Here is a 14736-nt window from a genome sequence, read left to right as displayed (position 1 = left end):
TCTACATCAATAAAAATGAGTTTTTCACTGTTAAAAGTCCGCCCCCATAGCTGAGTGGCTGAGAGGCCCCGGTTCGATTCCCGGCATGGTCGGAGATTTTCTCCACTCAGGGACTGGGTGTTGTATTGTCCTCATTATTATTTCATCAGCATCAGTGGAAGGCAACGGGAAACCACCACGGGAATCACTTCCATAGACGCTCATGCGGTGGACCTTGTAAGACTAAGGAATTTGTTGCTAACGCACTCAAACAGATGTAATTTCGATGGATTGCTCACGCGCTGCCTGCGATATGTACGCTATAAGAGAATCTCAGACCAGAGAGCAGTGTTGACTGCAGTAGGATCTGTGTGGCAGTAGGAGTAAGTAGTGGCCAGCAGTCTGGTGTATTGAGTTGGCTGGGCCGGTTGTGGAGAACGATGGCGGTGCCTGAGGGATGTAGTATTAGGTAAAAGCAGCCTCGCGCATATGTGTTATTGTTATATCAAGTCCCATGTAAATGTTTTTCTAAAATCTCTTGATAATAATCTTTCTTATAAAATTTAACTTTTGACAATCATTCATCTCAATTTAAAGAATTTACTAATTTCTCCAATCCATGGTCATACCGATTATTATAAAGAAAAATCAGTTGTTCTTTTTATACATGACAAATCTATCGGCCAGCATTGCACTTAGCTGTGCCAGAAAAATTTCTTATAGGAGCAGATATATATGCGTTATCCGGCGACTTTATTGAGGTAAGAGTTTTCAGTTTATTCCAAATGAATTTTCAGGGCCATGACGCAGCACTGCTGACGTCCAAAATTTATCAGTTTATATTCACAGTCAATTATTGAAAGGTTATAAGTGAGCCACAATTTTATTGAGATGTTAGTAACGCTATTATTGTGAGGTTACGGAATAATAAACTGTTGGTAGATTACGAAATTTATTTGTAGTTGCACTGAATGTGAATTGTATAATTATATTTTTTACTGTTGAGAGTTTATTATATTTTTCTATTGGGAAGTTACGCTGAAAGTGAATGATATAATTAGTTTTTACTGTTGGGAGGTATTTTTAACTGCGTTACGCTGAATGTGAATGAATGCTATAATTATATATAATTTAAATGTTGGGAAGTTACAACCTCTCTGACGAGGCTTCCCCCATGGCAAGACCTGCCGCAAGGCAGAGCACAACGATAAGTTACTGTTAAAAAGGTTACATTGTTAAAAAAGGATCAGTGTATATCGTAAATGATATTTATTTTTAAGGTATATAGTCATACATAGACTATCTTCAGACCAATAATGCTTCTGAAATCAATAAAGTAGGCCAGAAATACTGCAGTTATTTACCGTAAATAACAGTAGATAAGCAAAATAGCTACTAAGGAAGTAAAAATACAAATGATGTCACCTAAATTCGATATCCTCACTCTCTGTAAGTGCAAGATGCGACAGTTGTCAACATCTGGCTAGCATAGGGATTCTAACAGGTTGTAAAGAGAGAGCTCCAATAACTGATCAGCGATTGATCAGTTGAACAGCCGATTAACATTAAGAAACACAAAACAGTGTGTGTGTGTATAATTATAAAAACATAATCTGGTGTATGTGTAAGATTACGATGTTCGTTTCAAAAGAAGAAAACATTTAAAAAAATTGAAGAAAGAGATTAAATACTGGAGAGGCCAGTAAGCAGAGGGTAGAACAGATGACCTGCCCTTTGTGTAGACTACCTACAAGTATTTGATTGTGCATATCTTGCCAAAGAATATGGTATAGGCAGTGCAGACATGTGATCTTACTGTCAGTTCAAAAGTTATAAATAATGTTAACACAGGGAAAATGTTTCAACTACTCTCATTCTCATTTATACTTAGCGTAGGCTTTTATTAGTTTAGGTGTTGTTCACCTCCAATCACGTTTCGATTTCAGAAATTTGGTCTCCTTTTGCGGAAGAACACAATTACAAAAATCAAAGTTTTCTTGCAACACCTTGAAATGTGTCAGCAAACGGAGCAAACAATAAATTTTAAGGTGACACAAAATTTCCCACAGCGATGTGAGGGAGCGCCGTGGCGTTTACTTAAGTTTTGATGTTAGCAGACCAGGTCACTGCCTCTCTCACCTCTCCCTCCGCCATCCCCGAACAGCGTCATTGACAAAACTTTCCTCTGATGTTGATGACGCGTTCCGTTGATGGTATGTGAGAACCCCGCCATTTGAAACGTTTTAGAATATGTTTTGATGTTTAGTTCAGTACCGTGACGCGAAGTATGAAATGAAGTTTGGACTGCCTCACCGTTTGACGTACTTGGCTAGCTTTGTGGCTCATATCGAAATTCATTTGGCGAACACCACAAGCGCAGAAACGTCCGTTTCCACAAGAGTTGAAAATATTTATTTTTCCACTCTATTGATTTGACTTAATTGCAGGGCCTCAGGTTCACTGCTAGAATACTTTCACTTTGTGGATGTAATTTCCTTAATACAAGGAAATGTAAGGAAATGATATTTGTGCTCTCTTTATAAATAATTAAAAAATGCATCCCATTTACAATATAAGGCAACATGCCTATGTTACTTATGAAAATCATTTAGTAGAATGTGATGGCAAACATGTATCTCCTCCATACGACTGCGCAGTAACAACTGCCCTTGTGCCTCTACACAACTACGTGACGCTGAACAATCCCCTTAGAAAAATTAATGAATTACTCTGCTGATAAACTCCTTACGTTATTTGATTTTTAAATAGCTGAGCAAAACTGAACGTACTCAGACATTTCTCTCTTTACTTATTCTGATCAACACTAAACTGATACACAATATTTGCAGCGCAACGCAATCTGACTTTCAATAATCCCTACAAAAGATTGGCCCTGATTAACAATAACCTATACCTTTCATGAATCACTTACCTCACAAAAATCTTCGTTACTCGAACTACTGCCAGCTAAATAAAAGATTCTAACTACTGAAGTCACTAACTACTGATAGGCATAGTTAACAAATTAAATATTTCGATAGAGAGCAAAAAATGTATTTACCTTAATAGTGTTCACAAGTCATAATAGATATATTAGTTCATGATATCCGGTCTTGCAAATTTACTCTCTCTGATGGACACACGTCCAGATCATCCGCTCTCAAAACTCCGCCATCTCTCTCCCCACATCCACCACTGCTGGCGGTTCACCTCCAACTGCGCACGATACGCGCTGTTAACATCCAACTGCCCACTACAATAGAGAATAGTTCAACAATGCAAACCAACCACAGCCTTCACACAGCACACTCAGTGATTTTCATAGAGAGCGCTACGTGTCGTTACCAACACACAGACCTAAACAGCCTACTTACAACGCTACTGTAAAGCTGAGAACATTTTATTTAATCAGATCGCAGCGAGATTATGCATTCAAACGCTGTCATCATATGACGGAATCAACGGGCGTTTTCCGTAACACTGCCGGCCGGAGTGACCGAGCGGTTCTAGAGGCTTCAGTCTGGAACCGCGTGACCTCTACGGTCGCAGGTTCGAATCCTACCTCGGGCATGGATGTGTGTGATGTCCTTAGGTTAGTTACGCTTAAGTAGTTCTAAGTTCTAGGGGACTTATGACCTCAGATGTTAAGTCTCATAGTACTCAGAGCCATTTGAACCATTTTTCACTAACACTGTTGTGTGCTGAAGACCAGTTTCGAACATAAATAAGCAGGGGGAACATTTTAAATGTTAATTTGGAGAATATTTCCAGTCGAGAATAGCGGGCTGGCTAAAAATAGTTTAGAAATGGACACGAACAGTCTCGACCGCAGAAAAAAGTGGTTCAAATGGCTCTGAGAACTTTGGGACTTAACATCTGAAGTCATCAGTCCCCTAGAAATTAGAACTACTTAAACCTAACTAACCTAAGAATATCACACACATCCATGCTCGAGGCTGGATTCGAACCTGCGACCGTAGCAGTCGCGCGGTGCCAGACTCAAGCGCTTAGAACTTCTCGGCCACCGCGGCCGGTGACCGTAGAAACATTCTTTTGATGGCAACTGGTTTCGGTCAGTTTTTGACCATCCTCAGACCCATACATTATAACGGTAGGCAGAGATGGTGAATGGAGCTGGCGTTATAACTCGACGAACGTCAACAGCTCCATAAGTGAGCAGTTGACTCTAGTGGAGTTACAGCACCCACTCCTTTCACCGCCACCGCCTGTCATCATTGTATGAGGATCTAAGGACGGCCAAAAGCTGACTGGCAGGTTACCACGAAAACAAACGTTTTTGCGGTCGAGACTGTTCGTGTCCATTTTTAAAATATTTTAAATGGTTTCCCTCGCAGTGTACCAATTCTCTCTCTCTGAAATTGCTATAGCCTGTAAACCAGGGTTATCCAGCCATTTTAGTTCACCTGGGTGACATTGGAAGAAGACCAATAAATAATAAACGGAATTTTAAAGATTTTTTTAATACTTCTTTTTAGCGATGATGTGACAGATGCTCCCTTCTTGAGCCTCTTTGATACTTGCTTTGGGCAGCGTGATGTTCGCAGGCCGCTGTCTGGACACCCCTGCTGTAAACTGTACAGTGAGGAGCGCTCCAACTGGGAAAAGCTGTCATGCTCGGATGGACGACAGCTAACGAGTGGCATGGTGAAGAGGACAATGGCTGTCCTCAACGCTCAAATCACGTTACATAACTTTTAGCAACATTAAACAACTTGACTCTCTAATGGCTCAATTCTCTCAAATAATCAGGAAGCCCACAATTGATGGAAATATCCCGAACTTACTAATAATCTCATTCACCTGCTACCTGTATAATCTTTGCAAGACAAACTCCTGCCCCTGCATCTGATATCTTACGATCTAATTAGATACCGCTGGTGCTATTTTAGTTATTTTATTTTCACATTTACATTTCCGTTCAATCTTTAGTAAGCTCTTTACGAAACTATGTGCCACGTTCTGAAATAGTGTCTGAAGTCCTAAGACAACACATACATGTCATATTAACCCACAGAAATCTACCTGATGGTGGAGATTTGAACCTTCGCGACATGTCGTGGAAATAAGTAAAGAGTGACTGGCAACAGTAAAATTCATTGTTTCGTATCAATAACAGTCACGGTAAAGCCTAGCCAAGAATGTTCACAAATGTATATTTCTTGTGAGAGCCAAGATCCTTGATTTTAAGACCTTTATTCCAATTAGTTTCTACAGAATAGTGCTGTCATCTTCAGATTGGCATTACACTTTGCGTATATTTTCCCATCCATGTGTCGCCGACATTTTGAGAACAAAGTGTAAATGAATTGTTCTCAAAATGTCGTGACACATGTATATGAACATATACACAAAGTGTAATGCCAATCCGAAGATGACAGCACTATTCTGTTGTAACTAGTAATTGGAATAAAGGTCTTAAAATCAAGCGTTCTTGGCTATATATATATAAATAGCATTCGCCCCAGCAACACGTGTAGCTTATATCAGAATGTTCGGATTTAAAGTTAATCCACTTATCATATTAGCTTTTACTGTTGCTGCAATGTAAGTTGCTTTAAGAATACTACATCGTTCTATGTGTTTTGGGATTCACCATTCACCACTGACAGGTTTCTTAATTGCTCCAGAAACTTTGCGTAGTTGTTGTTTGGTATTTTTGTATTAAATGTACTGCCATCCAAGAAAATATGTTTTACACAGTAGCTGAATACCTTTAGAGAATCATTGTATTTTTATTTTTACAATTTGGGTATCACATGTTCATGTCCTCATCCATGCATGTTTTTCTTCTCTTACATATATTTCTGCTCATTAAGATATTTGGTAGGGTACTACTTTTTTCTGTATTGCTTCATGTACACTTTGTACATGCCTAGTCTTTCCCTACCCAGAAAATTAAATTGCCATTGAATTTATATTGTCGAAATCCATATACGGTTAAGTGCCAAAAATTATTTTTTTCAGTTATATGTTTTTAATTCTGGGATGCCAAAATAAGCAAAGAACTGTTTTATCCTTTAGTATGGTTCACTGGCAATTTTTATTTTATGACATATTCCGAATTTTCAATTTATCTTTGAGCCACAACGCCTCCCCAGTGGTAACAGGTGGGACGGAAGAGGTAGAATGACGCTAAGCGTTTCTGGAAGCGTGTTGAAACACGCTGCAGTTGCGATAGGTAGCACGAGAAAACTGCACATTGGTTGGCATTAGAGCAACACCCCAATCACTTAATTGCGCTCTGATGTTTGACACGGCTTCAATTATAGTGAATTTCATTGAGTGCTAACCGCCACAAACTAGTCTGCACCACGTACCACAACGGCCAACGGACGGACAATAACTGCAAATGATCTGTTTACCACACAGACCGCAGAGATGCGCCACTGCTAATGGAAGTGGCCAATGAATTTGTGGGCGTAACAGTTCCCGACAGACTGCCGCAGTTCCGCTAGTAAATGTTGTACTGTAGATGCCAGCGTCACACCTGTCGCAACATTTCTCTTGTGGTGGAGCTGAAAAGGAATCCCTGGGAGAAGAAGACGACATTTTCCGCTGAACGATTTTCAGGAAAGATACTAGCAGCATAAAACTGTGGGGTGGACCAGAACTCGATCGCAGAACCTTTTCTTTCACGAGCTGGCACAGACTTGGGGTAAGGTGTAAACCGTTCAATGGGAGACAGTCCCCTATGTTGTGGTTAAACCGTTTCCCACACTGCCCCCTCTTCTAGAAGTGCCAGGCCAGTTAGACATGCTCCTGTAAAGTTGGGGAAGTGGTAATGAGGTACTGGTGGAAGTAAAGCTGGAAGGTGTAGGGTCGCAAATTTATTTGCGACGCCAGTTTTCCGAAACAGCGGACCTAATATGTATTCGACGTAGTTAATTCCAGGTTTTATTATGTTTTGAATTATATGTATGTGTCTTATGTAACTACAGAAGTTGTGTTTTTCTCTTTCCATTTAAAGGCTGATCACATGGAGATGTAGTGACGCCACAGTCTAATACATATAATCATGACACTCTCTGGTGTGAAATTTCTTACTGTCTAACAGATGTAGCGACAGTAGCGTTCCAAGCGGTGAGAAAGCAGACAGTGGCACATATCGTAAGGATAACGTACGTTTTATTTATTTTTCTACGTAATTAAGGAAATAAATGTCATATTTTTGTTTTCCATGAGTTACTAAATTAACCAGAGACATGAATTATCGTGAAATAAATGTCAAAACAGGCTCATTTCAATGATTCCATGACATACGCTACAACTTATTCATGAAGAAATACTTTCGAATATTTACATCATTGAAGATCATTCCGTTGACAGCAATGGAATATACAAATACATATTTAATGCATGAGAAGCATATATTTCTGTTGTGGCCTGACATGATTATAATAGGCACTTCCCTTGACACGTAAAACGTGTTTAAGGTTCTCCTACTTTTTTCCTACGCTTATACATCACTCTTCTTCCTCATACACGAGTATTTTTCTAAATGTATTTACTCTTGCTTCAAGACCTAATGTGTCGAATATGCTTGCCTTTTAGCAACAATTCTAGAACTAGTATCTCCTCTGTTACGAAATATTTATATTGCTTTTTGACGTTTTATTATGACGTCTATGCAATTTTCCCTTCAGCTACATGTATGGTGGCTTATTTGCGACGTTAAATAGGGAAGGAATTACATTCCATACAGGTTTACTGAGTTCCGCGTTCACTGATTTGGCTAGAAGTGTAGCGAGCAAAACTTAGCCTTATTGGCTAGATATATGACGCCTTACTGCAAAACGTAAGGTCTTCCGATGTTTATTGGCAATTTTTTCTTGTTAAGAGAAAGTGAATCTGTTCAGTAAGTATCCGTACGACACATGCTAACCGTGAATAAACCGTCTTGTAATCTACCATTTCATACGTCCCAGAGTTCTAGGGAAACTAAATAATGTCAAATGTGGCATCATAATTATTGTCGACTTTTATGGCATTGAAAACGCTGCTTATTGTAAACGCAACGTTAAAAAACAATATTAATAGTAGCAGTGCTCGCACTCATCCGATATCGTACACGGAAGTGTCATTTGTTGGCCCCTTGGTGCGCTCGTGACTCTTATGCAAGACTGTGGTGACGCCTTTGAAAACGAGCAGCGTTGTCTAATATCTGATCACAAGCCATAAAGTACCGAAGACCTTGACGGCGAGTGTTCATGAGAGACAAGGGTATCGTCAGGAGCGCCCCAAGGGAGTGTGATAGGACCGCTGTTGTTCTCTATATACATAAATATACATATATATACATAAATACTATACACAAAAACTAGAAAAGGTAGATCATGTGCAGAACAGATTCTTAATTTAAAAACAATTCTGAGAGTGAGAGCTATACAAAATAAAAATACAGTAGTTACTTTCGTAGACTTCAAGATGGCCTACGACTCAGTTGACAGACGAACACTATTCCAGATACTTTATGAATCAGGGATAGATGAAAACACCAGAAGACTTGTTGAACAAACGCTCACAGATACAACATCAAGAATTAAGTTTCAAGGCAAAATTTCTGAACCATTCAAAATCAAAACAGGAGTTCTACAAGGAGACGGACTGTCCCCAATCCTCTGTAACTTGGTTTTAGATAAAATAGTAAAAACATGGGAAAGGAAATTAATAGACAGAAGCACAAAGGGTGTAAGCATGGGCCAAGGAAAGAACAAATTTGAAGTGAAATGTTTAGCCTTTGTGGATGATATGGGATTGATAACTGAAAACCGAACAGACGCAACAGTTATTCATGATCTGTTACACGAGATTGTTGAAAAGACTGGGCTAAAAGTACCCTATGAAAAAACTGAGTACATAGAACACAAACATAATACAGAAAAGTTTATGAAATCAAAGCATGGAAAAATTAAGAGTTGATGGATTCAACTACCTGGGGTAGTGAATCCAAGCCAATGGACTGGTTAACACAACAAATAAAGAAAGAATAAAAAAGTTAGAATTTGCATATAAATTAACACAAAACTACTACAATAAGAAATCAAAGATTAAACATTATAATTCACTTATTATTACACAAGCAACGTATGGATCAGAGTGCCTAACATTGAATAAGAAAGGTGAATTAGGAGAACTAGAAAAAAGAGGGAGAAAAATACTAAGAAGAATTCTAGGTCCTGAGAAAGCAAGGAAAATAGGTGGATTAAAAGGAGAAATGAAGACCTATACAAAAATACAGAAAAGATCACAGATACAATGAGGAAGAGACGGATTAAATTTTATGGACATTTAAAAAGAATGGAAGAAACACGGATTACAAAGAAAATTTTTAATTACTTTAGTAAGCTGAAAAAGTGTAGGATGGATAGAAGCAGTAAGGAAAGACGCCACCAAATAGGTGTTAAAGAAGAAATAATACGTGACAGGAATCCCTTTAGGCTACTTATAGAGAACGCAAACTATCATAACCTCAACTCAGGAGAGTGTGGACAGATGAACAGAGACGTGCAGTTGGCGAGAAAATGAAGAAGTGCTGGGAAGAATGGAAGAAAAAGAAACACCATAAGTCTTAAGTTGTATGCGGTCCATAGCTGGCCAAATTCGTAAATAAAAAGGAAAAAAAATGATTTGGCTGACAGGATTGGCAGCAATCTGCAGTTGTTTGCCGATGATGCCGTAGTGTACGGTAAGGTGTCGAAGTTGAATGACTGCAGGATGATACAAGATTACTTTGACAAAATTTCCAGTTGGTGTGCTGAATGGCAGCTAGCCCTAAATGTGAAAAATGTAAGTCAATATGGATGAGTAGGAAGATTATACGTGTAATGTTCGGATACAGTACTACCAGTGTCCTGCTTGACACAGTCAACTCGTATGAATATCTGGACGAAACGTTACAAACCGATACCAGGTGGAACGAGCTTTTGAGGACTGTGGTGAGGAAGACGAATGGTCGACTTCGGTTTATTGACAGAATTGGGAAAGAGTGGTTCACCTGTGAAGTACACTGCATTTAGGACCCTGGTGCGACCTACTCTTGAGTACGAGTGTTTGGGATCCGCACCAGGTCGGATTGAAGCAGTTCACAGGCGGGCTGCTAGATTTATTACCGGTAGGTTCGATCAACACGTAAGTTTTATGGAAATGCTTCGGGAACTCAAATGGGAATCCCTGAAGGTAAGGCGGCCTTCTTTTCGAGAAACACAACTGAGAAAATTTAGAGAACCGGCATCTGAAGCTGACTGCCGAATAACTGCACTGCCACCAACATACATTGCGCGCAAGGACGACGAACATAAGATACGAGAAATTAGGGCCCATACGGAGACGTACAGATGTTTTTCCCTCGCTCTATTTAAGAGTGGAACGGGAGGGGCAATGACAAGTGCTGGTACAGGCTACCCTCCGCCACACACCTTACGGTGACTTGCAGAGTACCTATGTACACTCCTGGAAATGGAAAAAAGAACACATTGACACCGGTGTGTCAGACCCACCATACTTGCTCCGGACACTGCGAGAGGGGTGTACAAGCAATGATCACACGCACGGCACAGCGGACACACCAGGAACCGCGGTGTTGGCCGTCGAATAGCGCTAGCTGCGCAGCATTTGTGCACCGCCGCCGTCAGTGTCAGCCAGTTTGCCGTGGCATACGGAGCTCCATCACAGTCTTTAGCACTGGTAGCATGCCGCGACAGCGTGGACGTGAACCGTATGTGCAGTTGACGGACTTTGAGCGAGGGCGTATAGTGGGCATGCGGGAGGCCGGGTGGACGTACAGCCGAATTGCTCAACACGTGGGGCGTGAGGTCTCCACAGTACATCGATGTTGTCGCCAGTGGTCGGCGGAAGGTGCACGAGCCCGTCGACCTGGGACCGGACCGCAGCGACGCACGGATGCACGCCAAGACCGTAGGATCCTACCCAGTGCCGCACCGCACCGCCACTTCCCAGCAAATTAGGGACACTGTTGCTCCTGGGGTATCGGCGAGGACCATTCGCAACCGTCTCCATGAAGCTGGGCTACGGTCCCGCACACCGTTAGGCCGTCTTCCGCTCACGCCCCAACATCGTGCAGCCCGCCTCCAGTGGTGTCGCGACAGGCGTGAATGGAGGGACGAATGGAGACGTGTCGTCTTCAGCGATGAGAGTCGCTTCTGCCTTGGTGCCAATGATGGTAGTATGCGTGTTTGGCGCCGTGCAGGTGAGCGCCACAATCATGACTGCATACGACCGAGGCACACAGGGCCAACACCCAGCATCATGGTGTGGGGAGCGAACTCCTACACTGGCCATACACCTCTGGTGATCGTCGAGGGGACACTGAATAGTGCACGGTACATCCAAACCGTCATCGAACCCATCGTTCTACCATTCCTAGACCGGCAAGGGAACTTGCTGTTCCAACTGGACAATGCACGTCCGCATGTATCCTGTGCCACCCAACGTGCTCTAGAAGGTGTAAGTCAACTACCCTGGCCAGCAAGATCTCCGGATCTGTCCCCCATTGAGCATGTTTGGGACTGGATGAAGCGTCGTCTCACGCGGTCTGTACGTCCAGCAAGAACGCTGGTCCAACTGAGGGGCCAGGTGGAAATGACATGGCAAGCCGTTCCACAGGACTACATCCAGCATCTCTACGATCGTCTCCATGGGAGATTAGCAGCCTGCATTGCTGCAAAAGGTGGATATACACTGTACTAGTGCCGACATTGTGCATGCTCTGTTGCCTGTGTCTATGTGCCTGTGGTTCTGTGAGTGTGATCATGTGCTGTATCTGACCCCAGGAATGCGTCAATAAAGTTTCCCCTTCCTGGGACAATGAATTCACGGTGTTCTTATTTCAATTTCCAGGAGTGTAGATGTAGATGCAGAAGTCCATCGTTGCTCTGAGGAATGGCCACGTGTTGTCTCAGTTTTTCTTTGTTTGATATTAACGTGATTCGTAACATTATATGAATGATATTTGACATAGTTGATCACATAGGCTTGTTAATTGCATTACACAAAGCATAAAATAATAATTGATTATTGATTACTGAAGTTGGAAAGCTAATGAAGCAGTTCCACTGTATTTCCAAATATTCAACATTCAGTTGTTGCGGTCTTGAGTTCAGAGACTGGTTTGATGCAGCTCTCTATGCTACTTTATCCTGTGCAAGCCTCTTCATCTCCGAGTAAGTACTGCAGACTTCTCAGTCTGCATAGGGTATTCATCTCTTGGTCTCCCTCTACGACTTTTACCCTCCACGCTTCCCTCCAGTATTAAATTGGTAATCCCTTGATGCCTCAGAACGTGTCCTACCAACCGATCCCTTCCTTTAGTCACGTTGGGCGACAAATTCCTCCTCTCCTCAGTTCTTTTCAGTACCTCCTCATTAGTTACGTGATCTACCCATCGAATCTCCAGCATTATTATCTAGCACTACGTTTCTAAAGCTTCTTTTCTCTTCTTGTCTAAACGATTTATCGTCCCTGTTTCACCTCCATACATGGCTGCACTCCATACAAACACTTTCAGAAATGACTTCCTGACATTTAAATCTAAACTCGTTGTTAACAAATTTCTCTTCTTCAGAACCGCTATTCTCGCCATAGCCAGTCTACATTTTGTATCCACTCTACCTCGACCATCACCAGTTATTTTGCTCCCCAAATAGCAAAAGTCATCTACTACTTTAAGTGTCTCATTTCCTAACCTAATTCCCTCACCATCACCTGATTTGATAAGACTACATTCCATTACCCTCGTTTTGCTTTTGTTAATGTTCATCTTATATCCTCCGTTCAAGACATTGTCCATTCCGTTCATCCGCTCTTCCAGGTCCTTCGCTGTCCCTGATTGAATTACAATGTCATCGGCAAGCATGGATTTTATTTCCTACTCCTAATTTTTCTTTCTCTTCCTTTACTTCTTGCTGAGTAGGAAATTAATTTTATCAGAAGACAGTTTTCAACTTGGCTTTCTGTCAGCAACCGCTTATAAGTTTCAACGAGGAAATAATACAACCAACCGCTTGCAAATAGTTTTAATACATTGACATAGGTTTCGACATCTCTGAGGACGTCATCATCAATGAAGTTTTAACAACCGAAAAGTTACATTGCGAGCAAGAAGTAGTCGAAATTACGAGCAGACGTCAGTCTCATTATGTTCATCACAAAGTGTAGGTACCAAACGCTGGAACATTTTTAATTTTTAATTTGTAATTTGAACATATCTGCTCGCAATTTCTGCTACTGCCCACTCGCAATGTAACCTTATGGCAAATATTTCATTCTGATGAAGACATCCTGAGTGGTGTCGAAACTTATGACAATAATTAATTAATAATTATTTACAAGCAGTTGGCTGTATTATTTCTGCGTTGAAATTTATGAGAAGAATAAATAATTTTTTATAGTACGTTAAAATTTTTATAGGTGTTTTTGGATGTTATGACAAATGACTAGTGACTTGTTTAGGAATTCTAAGACAGCTTCAAGAGAGAAGAATTTCATTTATTATGTTTAAGCCGTGTATAGAAACCGTGTGCCGCTCAGTGGCGATTTTATGAATGATACTGGTAGATACATTAGAACGTTATCACAGTCGTGTCGTCGTCCCTGTTCTACGTATTTTGTGCAGTTTTCCTTCTCACACTGTACAAAGCCGAACGCTGAAAATCGAAAATGGAAATAAATGCGATCAGTCAATGAAGAATTTCGGTACACAGCAGAGAACACAAAATTTTGATTATGTATCTTTGCCATTTAAATTAGTAAACAACGCTTTATCTGGAGTGGAGTGTGCCACGTTGTATATATATGGAACACCTGCCTAATATCGTGTAGGGAAGTGCCTCAGCACGACGTGGTGTGGACTCGACTAATGTCTGAAGTAGTCCTGGAGAGAACAGATACCATGAATCCTGCAGGGCTGTCCATAAATCCGTAAGAGTACAAGGGTATGGAGATCTCTTCTGAACAGCACGTCGCAAGGCATCTCAGATGTGCTCAATAATATTCATGTCTGGGGAGTTAGGTGGCCAGCCGAAGGGTTTAAATTAAGAAGAGTGTTCCAGGAAACACTCTGTAGCAATTCTGCACGTGTTGACGTGTTGGGTGTCGCCGTGTCCTGCTGGAATGTTTTTAAGTCACAACGGACATGAATGGATGCTGGTCACCTGTCAGAGTCATATCTAGATGTATTAGGGGTCCCATATCGCCCCCTCTGCATATGCCCCACATCATTATACAGTCTACACTAGCTTGAACATTCCACCGATGACATGCAGAATCCATGGATTGGTCTCCATACCCTTGTAGTCCGTCCACTCGCTACAATTTACAACGAGACTCCTCCGACCAGCAGGCCGCGGTGGTCTCGCTGTTCTAGGCGCGGTCCGGAACCGTGCGACTGCTACGGTCGCAGGTTCGAATCCTGCCTCGGACATGGATGTGTGTGACGTCCTTAGGTTAGCTAGGTTTAAGTAGTTCTAAGTTCTAGGGGACTGATGACCACAGCAGTTGAGTCCCATAGTGCTCAGAGCCATTTGAACCATTTGAACCTCCGACCAGGTAACACGTTTCCAATGATCAGTAGCCCAATGTCGATGTTGACGAGCTTAGTTGAGGTGTAAAACTTTGTGTCGTGCAGTCGTCAAGGGTATACGAGTGGGTCGTCGTCTCCGGAAGCCCATAACGATGATGTTTCGTTGAATGGTTCACACGCTGACACTTGTTGATGGCCCA

The sequence above is a fragment of the Schistocerca gregaria genome, chromosome 8 (assembly GCF_023897955.1).
Source record: "Schistocerca gregaria isolate iqSchGreg1 chromosome 8, iqSchGreg1.2, whole genome shotgun sequence".
In the NCBI taxonomy this organism is placed as follows: domain Eukaryota; kingdom Metazoa; phylum Arthropoda; class Insecta; order Orthoptera; family Acrididae; genus Schistocerca; species Schistocerca gregaria.
Note: the sequence above shows the minus strand (reverse complement) of the source record.